The sequence below is a fragment of the Stegostoma tigrinum genome, unplaced genomic scaffold, assembly GCF_030684315.1.
Source record: "Stegostoma tigrinum isolate sSteTig4 unplaced genomic scaffold, sSteTig4.hap1 scaffold_102, whole genome shotgun sequence".
Taxonomy (NCBI): domain Eukaryota; kingdom Metazoa; phylum Chordata; class Chondrichthyes; order Orectolobiformes; family Stegostomatidae; genus Stegostoma; species Stegostoma tigrinum.
In genome coordinates, this window is record NW_026728054.1 from 512,089 (window position 1) to 528,991 (window position 16,903).

General features: G+C 50.4%; 1 long non-coding RNA gene across 1 annotated transcript in view; it reads left to right on the top strand.

Annotated features, from left to right (window-relative positions):
• Positions 1-16,903, top strand: part of LOC132207573 (uncharacterized) — a 53,766-nt gene that overhangs the window by 34,157 nt on the left and 2,706 nt on the right. The window contains exon 4 of the long non-coding RNA XR_009443586.1: positions 5,005-5,377. This is a non-coding gene — a long non-coding RNA (uncharacterized LOC132207573). The remainder of the gene's footprint in view (positions 1-5,004; positions 5,378-16,903) is intronic.

Genomic DNA, 16,903 nt, shown 5'->3' on the forward strand with positions numbered 1-16,903 from the left:
GGAAATTGGACGCAGTGACTGAGTGAAATGGGACGCAGTGACTGAGTGAAATGTAATTGCCGTGACTGTGGAAAGGAGATGCAGTGACTGAGGAAATGGGATGCAGTGACTGAGTGAAATGGGATGCAGTGACTCAGGGCAATGGGATGCAGTGACTGAGGGAAATGGGATGCAGTGACTGAGGGAAATGGGATGCAGTGACTGAGGGAAATGGGATGCAGTGACTGACGGAAATGGGACGCAGTGACTGAGTGGAATGGGACGCAGTGGCTGAGTGAAATGGGACGCAGTGGCTGAGTGAAATGGGACGCAGTGGCTGAGTGAAATGGGACGCAGTGACTGAGTGAAATGGGACGCAGTGACTGAGTGAAATGGGACGCAGTGACTGAGTGAAATGGAATTGCCGTGACTGTGGAAAGGAAATGCAGTGACTGAGGAAATGGGATGCAGTGACTGAGGGAAATGTGATGCAGTGACTGAGGGAAATGGGATGCAGTGACTGAGTGGAATGTGATGCTGTGACTGAGTGGAATGCGATGGAGTGACTGAGTGAAATGCGATGGAGTGACTGAGTGAAATGCGATGCAGTGACTGCGTGAAATGAGATCCAGTGGGGAATAAAATGGGATGCCGTGACTGGTGGAAATGAGATGCAGTGACGAAGGGAAAGGAAATGCACTGTCTGTGGGAAATGGGATGCTGCGACTGAGGGTAATGGGATGCAGTGACTGTGGGAAATGGGATGCAGTGACTGTGGGAAATGGGATGCAGTGACTGAGGGAAATGGAATTGCCGTGACTGTGGAAAGGAGATGCAGTGACTGAGGAAATGTGATGCAGTGACTGAGGGAAATGTGATGCAGTGACTGAGGGAAATGTGATGCAGTGACTGAGGGAAATGGGATGCAGTGACTGAGTGGAATGTGATGCAGTGACTGAGTGAAATGGGATGCAGTGACTGAGTGAAATGCGATGCAGTGACTGAGGTACTGGGAAGGAGTGACTGAGTTAATAGGGATGCAGTGACAGACGGAAATGGGACGCAGTGACTGAGTGAAATGAGATGCAGTGACTGATGGAAATGGTATGCAGTGACTGATGGAAATGGTATGCAGTGACTGTGGGAAATGGGATGCAGTGACTGTGGGAAATGGGATGCAGTGACTGTGGGAAATGGGATGCAGTGACTGTGGGAAATGGGATGCAGTGACTGAGGGAAATGGGATGCAGTGTCTGTTTGAAATTGGATCCTGCGACTGAAGTTAATGGGATGCAGTGACTGAGGACAATGGGATGCAGTGACTGAGGACAATGGGATGCAGTGACTGACAGCAATGGGATGCTGTGACTGATGGAAATTGGACGCAGTGACTGAGTGAAATGGGACGCAGTGACTGAGTGAAATGTAATTGCCGTGACTGTGGAAAGGAGATGCAGTGACTGAGGAAATGGGATGCAGTGACTGAGTGAAATGGGATGCAGTGACTCAGGGCAATGGGATGCAGTGACTCAGGGCAATGGGATGCAGTGACTGAGGGCAATGGGATGCAGTGACTGAGGGCAATGGGATGCAGTGACTGAGGGCAATGGGATGCAGTGACTGAGGGCAATGGGATGCAGTGACTGGGAAATGGGATGCAGTGACAGTGGGAAATGGGATGCAGTGACTGACGGAAATGGGACGCAGTGATTGAGTGAAATGGGACGCAGTGGCTGAGTGAAATGGGACGCAGTGACTGAGTGAAATGGGACGCAGTGACTGAGTGAAATGGAATTGCCGTGACTGTGGAAAGGAGATGCAGTGACTGAGGAAATGGGATGCAGTGACTGAGGGAAATGTGATGCAGTGACTGAGGGAAATGGGATGCAGTGACTGAGTGGAATGTGATGATGTGACTGAGTGAAATGCGATGGAGTGACTGAGTGAAATGCGATGCAGTGACTGCGTGAAATGAGATCCAGTGGGGAATAAAATGGGATGCAGTGACTGGTGGAAATGAGATGCAGTGACGAAGGGAAAGGAAATGCACTGTCTGTGGGAAATGCGATGCTGCGACTGAGGGTAATGGGATGCAGTGACTGATGGAAATGGATGCAGCGACTGAGTGAAATGGGATGCAGCGACTGAGTGAAATGCGATGCAGTGACTGAGGTACTGGGAAGGAGTGACTGAGTTAATAGGGATGCAGTGACAGACGGAAATGGGACGCAGTGACTGAGTGAAATGAGATGCAGTGACTGATGGAAATGGTATGCAGTGACTGATGGAAATGGTATGCAGTGACTGTGGGAAATGGGATGCAGTGACTGAGGGAAATGGGATGCAGTGACTGAGGGAAATGGGATCCTGCGACTGAAGTTAATGGGATGCAGTGACTGAGGGTAATGGGATGCAGTGACTGAGTGAAATGGGATGCAGTGACTAAGTGAAATGGGATGCAGTGACGGAGGACAATGGGATGCAGTGAATGAGGGCAATGGGATGCAGTGAATGAGGGCAATGGGATGCAGTGACTGAGGGAAATGGGATGCAGTGACTGAGGGAAATGGGATGCAGTGACTGAGGGAAATGGGATGCAGTGACTGACGGAGATGGGATGCAGTGACTGAGTGGAATGGGATGCAGTGAATGAGGGAAATGCGCGCAGTGACTGATAGAAATCGGATACAGCGATTGATGGAACTGGGATGCAGTGACTGTATGAAATGGGATGCGGTGACTTTGTGTACTGGGATGTGGTGACTGTGTGAACTGGGATGCGGTGACTATGTGAACTGGGATGCAGTGGCTGAGTGAAATGGGATGCAGTGACTGAGTGAAATGGGATGCAGTGACTGAGTGAAATGGGATGCAGTGACTGAGGACAATGGGATGCAGTGACTGAGTGAAATGGGATGCAGTGACTGAGGACAATGGGATGCAGTGACTGAGGACAATGGGATGCAGTGACTGAGGACAATGGGATGCAGTGACTGAGGGAAATGGGATGCAGTGACTGAGGGAAATGGGATGCAGTGACAGTGGGAAATGGGATGCAGTGACAGTGGGAAATGGGACGCAGTGACTGATGGAAATGGGACGCAGTGGCTGAGTGAAATGGGACGCAGTGGCTGAGTGAAATGGGACGCAGTGGCTGAGTGAAATGGGACGCAGTGGCTGAGTGAAATGGAATTGCCGTGACTGTCGAAAGGAGATGCATTGACTGAGGAAATAGGATGCAGTGACTGAGGGAAATGTGATGCAGTGACTGAGTGAAATGGTATGCAGTGACTGAGTGGAATGGGATGCAGTGACTGAGTGGAATGGGATGCAGTGACTGAGTGGAATGGGATGCAGTGACTGAGTGGAATGGGATGCAGTGACTGCGTGAAATGAGATGCAGTGGGGAATGAAATGGGATGCAGTGACTGGTGGAAATGAGATGCACTGTCTTAGGGAAATGAAATGCAGTGTCTGTGGGAAGTGGTATGCTGGGACTGAGGGTAATGGGATGCAATGACTGATGGAAATGGAAGCAGTGACTGAGTGAAATGGGATGCAGTGACGGAGGTACTGGGTAGGAGTGACTGAGTTAATAGGGATGCAGTGCCCGAGCGGGCTTGGGGTGCAGTGACTTAGGGAAATGGGATACAGTGCCTGAGTGAAATGTGACGCACTGACTGAATGAAATGGGATGCAGTGACTGAGTGAAATGCGATGCAGTGACTGAGTGAAATGCGATGCAGTGACTGAGTGAAATGCGATGCAGTGACTGCGTGAAATGGGATGCAGTGACTGCGTGAAATGGGATGCAGTGACTGAGCGAAATGCGCGCAGTGACTGATAGAAATCGGATACAGTGATTGATGGAACTGCGATGCAGTGACTGACGGAAATGGGATGCGGTGACTTTGTGAACTGGGATGTGGTGACTGTGTGAACTGGGATGCGGTGACTATGTGAACTGGGATGCAGTGGCTGAGTGAAATGGGATGCAGTGGTTGAGTGAAATGGGATGCAGTGGGGCGTGAAATGGGATGCAGTGACTGCTGGAAATGAGATGCAATGACTAAGGGAAAGGAAATGCAGTGTCTGTGGGAAATGGGATGCTGCGACTGAGGGTAATGGGATGCAGTGACTGAGGGTAATGGGATGTACTGACTGATGGAAATGGATGCCGTGACTGAGTGAAAGGGGATGCAGTGACTGAGTGAAATGCGATGCAGTGACTGAGGTACTGGGAAGGAGTGACTGAGTTTATAGGGACGCAGTGACTGAGTGAAATTGGATGCCGTGACTGAGTGAAATGGGATGCAGTGACTGAGTGAAATGCGATGCAGTGACTGAGGTACTGGGAAGGAGTGACTGAGTTTATAGGGATGCAGTGCCCGAGCGGGCTTGGGGTGCAGTGACTGAGTGAAATGGGATGCAGTGACTTAAGGAAAGGAAATGCAGTGTCTGTGGGAAATGGAATGCTGCGACTGAGGGTAATGGGATGCAGTGACTGAGGGTAATGGGATGCAGTGACTGATGGAAATGGATGCCGTGACTGAGTGAAATGGGATGCAGTGACTGAGGAAATGGGATGCAGTGACTGAGGGAAATGTGATGCAGTGACTGAGTGGAATGGGATGCAGTGACTGAGTGGAATGGGATGCAGTGACTGAGTCAAATGGGATGCAGTGACTGCGTGAAATGGGATGCAGTGAATGAGTGAAATGAGATGCAGTGACTGAGTGAAATGCGCGCAGTGACTGATAGAAATCGGATACAGTGACTGATGGAACTGGGATGCAATGACTGACGGAACTGGGATGCGGTGACTGTGTGAACTGGGATGTGGTGACTGTGTGAACTGGGATGCGGTGACGATGTGAACTGGGATGCAGTGGCTGAGTGAAATGGGATGCAGTGGCTGAGTGAAATGGGATGCAGTGGGGAGTGAAATGGGATGCAGTGACTGTTGGAAATGAGATGCATTACTTACCGGTAGCGGGCAGCGGTGTTTTGTTTTTCCTCTTTCAGAGAAGGAGCGGGAGCATCAGAGGAAGTGACGAGGACCAGAGGGGCAGCCGGGAAGGAAAGCAGTGAGTATAAATACTCACCCTTCGACGCCAACGGCCTTTTTGAGTGCGAGCAGCAGCGGAGGCAAGACGGACCCGGAAGTCTGCAGCTAAGGTAAAGCAGTTTATTTTTAAAATTACTTACCGGTAGCGGGCAGCGGTGTTTTTTTTTCCTCTTTCAGAGAAGGAGCGGGAGCATCAGAGGAAGTGACGAGGACCAGAGGGGCAGCCGGGAAGGAAAGCAGTGAGTATAAATACTCACCCTTCGCCGCCAACGGCCTTTTTGAGTGCGAGCAGCAGCGGAGGCAAGACGGACCCGGAAGACTGCAGCTAAGGTAAAGCAGTTTATTTTTAAAATTACTTACCGGTAGCGGGCAGCGGTGTTTTTTTTTCCTCTTTCAGAGAAGGAGCGGGAACATCAGAGGAAGTGACGAGGACCAGAGGGGCAGCCGGGAAGGAAAGCAGTGACCATATATATCAGCAAGGCGTGTTAGGGAAATGGAGCTGGAGCTGGATGAACTACGGATCATTCGGGAGGCAGAGGGGGTAATTGAGAGGAGTTACCGGGAGTTGGTCACTCCTAAGGCTCAGGACGAGGATAGATGGGTCACAGTTAGGGGGAGGAAAGGGGACAGACAGACAGTGCAGAGATCCCCTGTGGGCATTCCCCTCAGCAATAAGTATACCGTTTTGGATACTGCTGGGGGGGTTGACCTACCAGAGGAAAGCCATAGTAGTCAGTTCTCTGGCACTGAGCCTGACACTGTGGCAAAGAAGGGAAGGGGGCAGAATAGAAAAGTACTCGTGGTAGGGGACTCGATAGTTAGGGGAATCGACAGGAGATTTTGTGGGCAAGATCGGGATTCCCGGAAGGTATGTTGCCTCCCTGGTGCCAGGGTCCGGGACGTCTCCGATCGGGTGTATAAAGTTCTGAAAGGGGAGGGTGAACAGCCAGAAATCGTGTTACATATTGGCACAAATGATATAGCCAGAAATAGGTTTGAGGATATAAAAAGTGATTTCAGGGAGTTAGGATGGAAGCTGCAGAGCAGGACGAACAGAGTAGTGTTCTCTGGTTTACTACCGGTGCCACGAGATAGCGAGGTGAGGAACAGGGAGCGGGCGCAGCTGAACACGTGGCTACGCAGCTGGTGTAGGAGGGAGGGTTTCAGATATGTTGATAATTGGGATGCCTTCTGGGGAAGGTGGGACCTGTACAAGAAGGACGGGTTGCATCTGAACTGGAAGGGGACCAATGTCCTGGGTGGAAGGTTTGCTCGAGTAGTTCGAGAGGGTTTAAACTAGTATGGCAGGGGGGTGGGAACCTGAGCTGTATACCAGAGGTGAGCGTTGATGCAGGTGAGGCAGTAGCAAGAGGTAGACCAGCTAGTGGGAAGGATTTTCCTGGGAAGGAACCAAGGGATCGGTTAAAGTGTGTTTGCTTTAATGCAAGGAGTATCAGGAATAAAAGTGATGAACTTAGAGCATGGATCAGTACCTGGTGCTATGATGTTGTGGCCATAACAGAGACATGGGTTTCTCATGGGCTGGAATGGTTGCTGGATATTCCAGGGTTTAGAACATTTAAAAAGAATTGGGAGGGGGGAAAAAGAGGAGGGGGTGTAGCACTACTAATCAGAGAGGGTATCACAGCTACAGAAGCTTCCATTGTCGAGGAAGATCTGCCTACTGAGTCAGTATGGGTGGAAATTAGGAGCAGCAAGGGAGTAGTCACCTCGTTAGGGGTTTACTACAGGCCCCCCAATAGCAGCAGGGAGATTGTAGAAAGCATAGGTCGACAGATTTTGGAAAAGTGTGGACGCAGTAGGGTTGTTGTAATGGGTGACTTTAACTTTCCTAATATTGATTGGAACCTCCTTCGAGCAGAAGATTTGAATGGAGCTGTTTTTGTAAGGTGTGTTCAGGAGGGTTTCCTAACGCAGTACGTTGACAGGCCGACGAGGGGAGAGGCCATTCTAGACTTGGTGCTCGGAAACGAGCCGGGGCAGGTATCAGATCTTGTGGTGGGAGAGCATTTTGGTGATAGTGACCATAACACTCTCTCATTCTACATAGCTATGGAGAAGGAGAGGATTAGGCAGAATGGGAGGATATTTAATTGGGGAAGAGGAAACTATGATGCGATTAGACACGAGTTAGGAAGCATGGACTGGGAGCAGTTGTTCCATGGTAAGGGAACTATAGACATGTGGAGATTGTTTAAGGAACAGTTGTTGGGAGTGATGAGTAAATATGTCCCTCTGAGACAGGCAAGACGGGGTAAGATAAAGGAACCTTGGATGACGAGAGCGGTGGAGCTTCTAGTGAAAAGGAAGAAGGTAGCTTACATAAGGTGGAGGAAGCTAGGGTCAAGTTCAGCTAGAGAGGATTACATGCAGGCAAGGAAGGAGCTCAAAAATGGTCTGAGGAGAGCCAGGAGGGGGCACGAGAAAGGCTTGGCAGAAGGAATCCGGGAAAACACAAAGGCATTTTACACTTACGTGAGGAATAAGAGAATGGTCAAAGAAAGAGTAGGGCCGATCAGGGATAGCATAGGGAACTTGTGTGTGGAGCCTGAGGAGGTAGGGGAAGCCCTAAATGAGTTTTTTGCTTCTGTCTTTACGAAAGAAACGACCTGTGTAGTGAATGAAACCTTTGAAGAGCAGGTGTGCATGCTGGAATGGATAGAGATAGAGGAAGCTGATGTACTGAAAATTTTGTCAAACATTAAGATTGACAAGTCGCCAGGCCCGGATCAGATTTGTCCTCGGCTGCTTTGGGAAGCGAGAAATGCAATTGCTTCGCCACTTGCGAAGATCTTTGCATCCTCGCTCTCCACTGGAGTCGTACCTGAGGACTGGAGAGAGGCAAATGTAATTCCTCTCTTCAAGAAAGGAAATAGGGAAATCCCCGGCAATTATAGACCGGTAAGTCTCACGTCTGTCGTCTGCAAGGTGTTAGAAAGGATTCTGAGGGATAAGATTTATGACCATCTGGAAGAGCATGGCTTGATCAAATACAGTCAACACGGCTTTGTGAGGGGTAGGTCATGCCTTACAAACCTTATCGAGTTTTTTGAGGATGTGACTAGTAAGGTTGATGAGGGTCGAGCTGTGGATGTGGTGTATATGGACTTCAGTAAGGCATTTGATAAGGTTCCCCATGGAAGGCTCATTCAGAAGGTCAGGAGGAATGGGATACAGGGGAACTTAGCTGCTTGGATACAGAATTGGCTGGCCAACAGAAGACAGCGTGTGGTAGTAGAAGGAAAATATTCTGCCTGGAAGTCAGTGGTGAGTGGGGTTCCACAGGGCTCTGTCCTTGGGCCTCTACTGTTTGTAATTTTTATTAATGACTTGGACGAGGGAATTGAAGGATGGGTCAGCAAGTTTGCAGACGACACAAAGGTCGGAGGTGTCGTTGACAGTGTAGAGGGCTGTTGTAGGCTGCAGCGGGACATTGACAGGATGCAGAGATGGGCTGAGAGGTGGCAGATGGAGTTCAACCTGGATAAATGCGAGGTGATGCATTTTGGAAGGTCGAATTTGAAAGCTGAGTACAGGATTAAGGATAGGATTCTTGGCAGCGTGGAGGAACAGAGGGATCTTGGTGTGCAGATACATAGATCCCTTAAAATGGCCACCCAAGTGGACAGGGTTGTTAAGAAAGCATATGGTGTTTTGGCTTTCATTAACAGGGGGATTGAATTTAAGAGTCGTGAGATCTTGTTGCAGCTCTATAAAACTTTGGTTAGACCGCACTTGGAATACTGCGTCCAGTTCTGGGCGCCCTATTATAGGAAAGATGTGGATGCTTTGGAGAGGGTTCAGAGGAGGTTTACCAGGATGCTGCCTGGACTGGAGGGCTTATCTTATGAAGAGAGGTTGACTGAGCTCGGTCTCTTTTCATTGGAGAAAAGGAGGAGGAGAGGGGACCTAATTGAGGTATACAAGATAATGAGAGGCATAGATAGAGTCGATAGCCAGAGACTATTTCCCAGGGCAGAAATGGCTAGCACGAGGGGTCATAGTTTTAAGCTGGTTGGTGGAAAGTATAGAGGGGATGTCAGAGGCAGGTTCTTTACGCAGAGAGTTGTGAGAGCATGGAATGCGTTGCCAGCAGCAGTTGTGGAAGCAAGGTCATTGGGGTCATTTAAGAGACTGCTGGACATGCATATGGTCACAGAAATTTGAGGGTGCATCCATGAGGATCAATGGTCGGCACAACATTGTGGGCTGAAGGGCCTGTTCTGTGCTGTACTGTTCTATGTTCTATGAAAGGAAATGCAGTGTCTGTGCGAAATGGGATGCAGTGACTGAGTGAAATGGGACGCAGTGACTGAGTGAAATGGGACGCAGTGACTGAGTGAAATGGGACGCAGTGACTGAGGGAAGTGGGACGCAGTGACTGAGGGAAGTGGGACGCAGTGACTGAGGGAAGTGGGACGCAGTGACTGAGGGAAGTGGGACGCAGTGACTGAGGGAAGTGGGACGCAGTGACTGAGGGAAGTCGGACGCAGTGACTGAGGGAAGTGGGACGCAGTGACTGAGGGAAGTGGGACGCAGTGACTGAGGGAAGTGGGACGCAGTGACTGAGGGAAGTGGGACGCAGTGACTGAGGGAAGTGGGACGCAGTGTCTGAGGGAAGTGGGACGCAGTGTCTGAGGGAAGTGGGACGCAGTGACTGAGGGAAGTGGGACGCAGTGACTGAGGGAAGTGGGACGCAGTGACTGAGGGAAGTGGGACGCAGTGACTGAGGGAAGTGGGACGCAGTGTCTGAGGGAAGTGGGACGCAGTGTCTGAGGGAAGTGGGACGCAGTGTCTGAGGGAAGTGGGACGCAGTGACTGAGGGAAGTGGGACGCAGTGACTGAGGGAAGTGGGACGCAGTGACTGAGGGAAGTGGGACGCAGTGACTGAGTGGAAGTGGGACGCAGTGTCTGTGTGGAAGTGGGACGCAGTGTCTGTGTGGAAGTGGGACGCAGTGTCTGTGTGGAATGGGACGCAGTGTCTGTGTGGAATGGGACGCAGTGTCTGTGTGGAATGGGACGCAGTGTCTGTGTGGAATGGGACGCAGTGTCTGTGTGGAATGGGACGCAGTGTCTGTGTGGAATGGGACGCAGTGTCTGTGTGGAATGGGACGCAGTGTCTGTGTGGAATGGGACGCAGTGTCTGTGTGGAATGGGACGCAGTGTCTGTGTGGAATGGGACGCAGTGTCTGTGTGGAATGGGACGCAGTGTCTGTGTGGAATGGGACGCAGTGTCTGTGTGGAATGGGACGCAGTGTCTGTGTGGAATGGGACGCAGTGTCTGTGTGGAATGGGACGCAGTGTCTGTGTGGAATGGGACGCAGTGTCTGTGTGGAATGGGACGCAGTGTCTGTGTGGAATGGGACGCAGTGTCTGTGTGGAATGGGACGCAGTGTCTGGTGTGGAATGGGACGCAGTGTCTGGTGTGGAATGGGACGCAGTGTCTGGTGTGGAATGGGACGCAGTGTCTGGTGTGGAATGGGACGCAGTGTCTGGTGTGGAATGGGACGCAGTGTCTGGTGTGGAATGGGACGCAGTGTCTGGTGTGGAATGGGACGCAGTGTCTGGTGTGGAATGGGACGCAGTGTCTGGTGTGGAATGGGACGCAGTGTCTGGTGTGGAATGGGACGCAGTGTCTGGTGTGGAATGGGACGCAGTGTCTGGTGTGGAATGGGACGCAGTGTCTGGTGTGGAATGGGACGCAGTGTCTGGTGTGGAATGGGACGCAGTGTCTGGTGTGGAATGGGACGCAGTGTCTGGTGTGGAATGGGACGCAGTGTCTGGTGTGGAATGGGACGCAGTGTCTGGTGTGGAATGGGACGCAGTGTCTGGTGTGGAATGGGACGCAGTGTCTGGTGTGGAATGGGACGCAGTGTCTGGTGTGGAATGGGACGCAGTGTCTGGTGTGGAATGGGACGCAGTGTCTGGTGTGGAATGGGACGCAGTGTCTGGTGTGGAATGGGACGCAGTGTCTGGTGTGGAATGGGACGCAGTGTCTGGTGTGGAATGGGACGCAGTGTCTGGTGTGGAATGGGACGCAGTGTCTGGTGTGGAATGGGACGCAGTGTCTGGTGTGGAATGGGACGCAGTGTCTGGTGTGGAATGGGACGCAGTGTCTGGTGTGGAATGGGACGCAGTGTCTGGTGTGGAATGGGACGCAGTGTCTGGTGTGGAATGGGACGCAGTGTCTGGTGTGGAATGGGACGCAGTGTCTGGTGTGGAATGGGACGCAGTGTCTGGTGTGGAATGGGACGCAGTGTCTGGTGTGGAATGGGACGCAGTGTCTGGTGTGGAATGGGACGCAGTGTCTGGTGTGGAATGGGACGCAGTGTCTGGTGTGGAATGGGACGCAGTGTCTGGTGTGGAATGGGACGCAGTGTCTGGTGTGGAATGGGACGCAGTGTCTGGTGTGGAATGGGACGCAGTGTCTGGTGTGGAATGGGACGCAGTGTCTGGTGTGGAATGGGACGCAGTGTCTGGTGTGGAATGGGACGCAGTGTCTGGTGTGGAATGGGACGCAGTGTCTGGTGTGGAATGGGACGCAGTGTCTGGTGTGGAATGGGACGCAGTGTCTGGTGTGGAATGGGACGCAGTGTCTGGTGTGGAATGGGACGCAGTGTCTGGTGTGGAATGGGACGCAGTGTCTGGTGTGGAATGGGACGCAGTGTCTGGTGTGGAATGGGACGCAGTGTCTGGTGTGGAATGGGACGCAGTGTCTGGTGTGGAATGGGACGCAGTGTCTGGTGTGGAATGGGACGCAGTGTCTGGTGTGGAATGGGACGCAGTGTCTGGTGTGGAATGGGACGCAGTGTCTGGTGTGGAATGGGACGCAGTGTCTGGTGTGGAATGGGACGCAGTGTCTGGTGTGGAATGGGACGCAGTGTCTGGTGTGGAATGGGACGCAGTGTCTGGTGTGGAATGGGACGCAGTGTCTGGTGTGGAATGGGACGCAGTGTCTGGTGTGGAATGGGACGCAGTGTCTGGTGTGGAATGGGACGCAGTGTCTGGTGTGGAATGGGACGCAGTGTCTGGTGTGGAATGGGACGCAGTGTCTGGTGTGGAATGGGACGCAGTGTCTGGTGTGGAATGGGACGCAGTGTCTGGTGTGGAATGGGACGCAGTGTCTGGTGTGGAATGGGACGCAGTGTCTGGTGTGGAATGGGACGCAGTGTCTGGTGTGGAATGGGACGCAGTGTCTGGTGTGGAATGGGACGCAGTGTCTGGTGTGGAATGGGACGCAGTGTCTGGTGTGGAATGGGACGCAGTGTCTGGTGTGGAATGGGACGCAGTGTCTGGTGTGGAATGGGACGCAGTGTCTGGTGTGGAATGGGACGCAGTGTCTGGTGTGGAATGGGACGCAGTGTCTGGTGTGGAATGGGACGCAGTGTCTGGTGTGGAATGGGACGCAGTGTCTGGTGTGGAATGGGACGCAGTGTCTGGTGTGGAATGGGACGCAGTGTCTGGTGTGGAATGGGACGCAGTGTCTGGTGTGGAATGGGACGCAGTGTCTGGTGTGGAATGGGACGCAGTGTCTGGTGTGGAATGGGACGCAGTGTCTGGTGTGGAATGGGACGCAGTGTCTGGTGTGGAATGGGACGCAGTGTCTGGTGTGGAATGGGACGCAGTGTCTGGTGTGGAATGGGACGCAGTGTCTGGTGTGGAATGGGACGCAGTGTCTGGTGTGGAATGGGACGCAGTGTCTGGTGTGGAATGGGACGCAGTGTCTGGTGTGGAATGGGACGCAGTGTCTGGTGTGGAATGGGACGCAGTGTCTTGTGTGGAATGGGACGCAGTGTCTTGTGTGGAATGGGACGCAGTGTCTTGTGTGGAATGGGACGCAGTGTCTTGTGTGGAATGGGACGCAGTGTCTTGTGTGGAATGGGACGCAGTGACTGATGGAATTGGGGTGCAGTGACCACATCAGTACTGGGTGATGATCCTGGCCAGGTGTTAAATTTCAAAGTCGTTGATCACCTTGGTGATAGCGATCACAATTCTGTTATGTTTACTTCAGTGATGGAAAGGGATAGGTGTACACCACTGTGCAAGAGTTATAGCTGGCGGAAAGGCAATTACGAAGAGATTATGCAAGATTTAGGGAGCATAGGATGGGGAAGGAAACTGCAGTGGATGGGCACAATAGAAATGTGGAGCTTATTCAAGGGAAAGCTCCTGTGTGTCCTAGGTAAGTATGTACCTGTCAGGCAGGGAGTAAGCTGTAGGGTGCGGGAGCCGTGGTTTACGAAGGAAGTGGAATCTCTGGTCAAGAGGAAGAAGAATGCTTCTGTTACTTTCAGATGTGAAGGCTCAGTTAGGGTGATTGAGGGTTACAAGGTAGCCAGGAAAGACCGAAAGAGAGAGCTCAGAAGATCCAGGAGGAGACATGAGAAGTTGTTGGCGGATAGGATCAGGGTAAACCCTCAGGCTTTCTCTCGGTATTTAAGGAATTAAAGAATGACAAAAGTAAGATGAGGCCCAATCAAGGATAGTAGTGGTAAGTTGTGTGTGGAGTCAGATGAGATAGGGGAAGCGCTGAATGAATATTTTTCAACAGTATTCACTCTAGAAAACCACAATGTTGTCGAGGAGAATACAGACATACAGGCTACTGGACTAAGTGGGATTGAGGTTCACAAGGAAGAGGTTTTTGAAATCCTACAGAGGGTGAAGATAGCTACGTCCCCTGGGCCGGATGGGATTTATCCTCGGATCCTCTGAGAATCCAGGGAGGAGATTGCCGAGCCTTTGGCATTGATCTTTAACTCATCATTGTCTACAGGAATAGTGCCAGATGACTGGAGGATAGCAATTGTGGTTCCCCTGTTCAAGAAGGGGAGTAGAGACAACCCTGGTAATTATCGGCCAGTGAGCCTCACCTCAGTTGTCGGTAAAGTGTTGGAAAAGGTTCTGAGGGATAGGATTTACAATCATCTTGAAAAGAATAAATTGATTCGGGATAGTCAGCACGGTTTTGTGAAGGGAAGGTCGTGCTTCACAAACCTTATTGAGTTCTTTGAGAAGGTGACCAAACAGATAGATGAGAGTAAACCGGTTGATGTGGAGTATATGGATTTCAGCAAGGCGTTCGATAGGGTTCCCCATAACAGACTATTGTACAAAATGCAGAGGAATGGAATTGTGGGAGATATAGCAGTTTGGATCGGAAATTAGCTTGCTGAAAGAAGACAGAGGGTGGTAGTTGATGGGAAACGTTCATCCTGGAGACCAGTTACTGGTGGTGTACCGCAGGGGTGGGTGTTGGGTCCACTGCTGTTTGTCATTTTTATAAATGACCTGGATGAGGGCGTAGAAGGATGGGTTAGTAAATTTGCAGACGACACTAAGATCGGTGGAGTTGTGGATAGTGACAAAGGATTGGTTGCAGAGGGACATAGATAAGCTGCAGAGCTGGTCTGAGAGGTGACAAATGGAGTTTAATGCAGACAAGTGTGAGGTGATGCACTTTGGTAGGAGTAACCAGAACGCAAAGTATAGGGCTAATGGTAAGATGCTTAGTAGTATCGATGAGCAGAGAGATCTTGGTGTCCATGAACACAGATCCTTGAAAGTTGCCACCCAGGGTGACAGGGCTGTTAAGAAGGCATACAGTGTTTTAGCTTTGATTAATAGAGGGATCGAGTTCCGGAACCAAGAGGTTATGGTGAAGCTGTACAAAACTCTGGTGCGGCCGCACTTGGAGTATTGCGTACAGTTCTGGTCACCGCATTATAAGAAGAATGTGGAAGCTTTGGAAAGGGTGCAGAGGAGATTTACTAGGATGTTGCCTGGTATAGAGGGAAGGTCTTAGAATGAATGGCTGAGGGACTTGAGGCTGTTTTCATTTGAGAGAAGAAGGTTGAGAGGTGACTTAATTGAGACATATAAAATAATCAGAGGGTTAGATAGGGTGGATAGGGAGAGCCTTTTTCCTCGGATGGTGACGGCGAACACGAGGGGGCATAGCTTTAAATTGAGGGGTGAAAGATATAGGACAGATGTCAGAGGTAGTTTGTTTACTCGGAGAGTAGTAAGGGAATGGAACGCTTTGCCTGCAACGGTCGTAGATTTGCCAACTTTAGGTATATTTAAGTCGCCATTGGATAAGCATATGGGCGTACATGGAATAGCGCAGGTTAGATGGGCTTGAGATCGGCATGACAGGTCGGCACAAGATCGAGGGCCGAAGGGCCTGTACTGTGCTGTAATGTTCTATGTTCTATGGCTAGCTCTCCCTGTGCTCCGTGTGATTTAACTTCCCTCTTGGAGTACCGTGAGGAACCACCTTGAACGCCTTACTGAAGCCCGTATGCGTCCATCTTTCTGCCTTCGTCAATGCTCTTGATTACTACTTTAAAAAACTCAATCAAATTACATGAGTTATGATTTCCTGTGCACATGTGTCCTCGGATCCCATGGACTGTTTCCTGTTCTAACAGTCTTCAAATGGGGGATCTTGTCAAAAGCTTTGCTGATGCCCAAGTAGACTGTATCAAATGCATTGCCCTCATGCACACACCTAGTTAGCTCTTCAATCATAGATTCATAGAGTCATACAGCACAGAATGAGGACCTTCAGTCCCAATCATCTGTACTGATCAGGTGTCCCAAACTTAACCGGTCCCATTTGCCTGTGTTTGGTATCCGTCTAAACCTTTCCTAATTGTGTACCTGTCCAAATGTCTTTTAAATACAGCAATTTTATCTGCCTCGACCACATCTGTTGGCAGCTCCTTCCATTCACGAACCCCACCCCCCCCACCCCTTGTGGAAAGTTGGTTGAAAGTCAAAGCTGTGAATGTTAGAGATTCATCAACAAACCTCTTGCTGTCAACTGAAAGAAACCAGAGCTGATAAATCTCATTAGTAAACAAAATCATAGTTCTCCAGATTTAGTAAACATTATTTAGTAATTCCTCTTTTAAAAGCTCTCACACAGTTGGCTGTCACTGAGGGGACTTCTCCTTGTACATTTCCTGCCATTAACCCAGTGCACTCTACAGGGACAGAAGACAGTAAAACTAAACAAAGAAACTCTAATTGAAAGAAAGAAGAATTATGGAAATGTCCTGCCCTCACCCCTTCTTTCCTCACAACCGCTCCCCACCCCTTTCACAAAGAACGATCAAACGAATGCTGTTGTAACATCTTACTTTGTTCCAATCCCAGTTTATTTGTTGCTGAAACAGACTTTCTTGCTATTGGTCCCTTTGCACTTAATTATTCCAATGCACCCTGCGCACCTCCCGCTTTCTATTCTCGATAAAATCAGGGTCTTCTGCTGTTTATGTTAACCGTTCATAGCACATCCTGTGCCCCTTGACCTGCATCAATTCCAAGTTCAGCAAATCCTCAATTTTAATATTAATTAATAAACTCTAGTTTCGGTTTCAAATCCCTCCACGGTCTTGAATCCCTCCCCTAATCTCTGTAATCCCCTCCAGTCTCCTAGTTTTCAGAGCTATCTACAGTATTACACTAACTCATTCCTGAACATTTCCAGTTGTAGTTAGCTCACAGGTGGCATTGCTGTGAGCTGCCAAGGTACTAACACTGGAATTTCTTTCCTCAACCACTCTGTCCCTCAACCAGTTATTCCTCATTTCGTACACTGAGCATGAGTGACCTGCAGTGAGGTCTCAAGGAATTGGTGCCAGTTCACCAGAGGATGAAGTCACACTCCATTTCAGCTACAGGGGATTCAGATGAGAACTGCAATGGGGATGGGGTGGCCGACAGAAGAAGGATTGGTGCATTGGCAGGTTAGAAAGCCTGCCATTAATGTCACGGAGCATGAAAGACTCTGGCTTCAATCTGGCGCAGTGTTTGGAACCCATC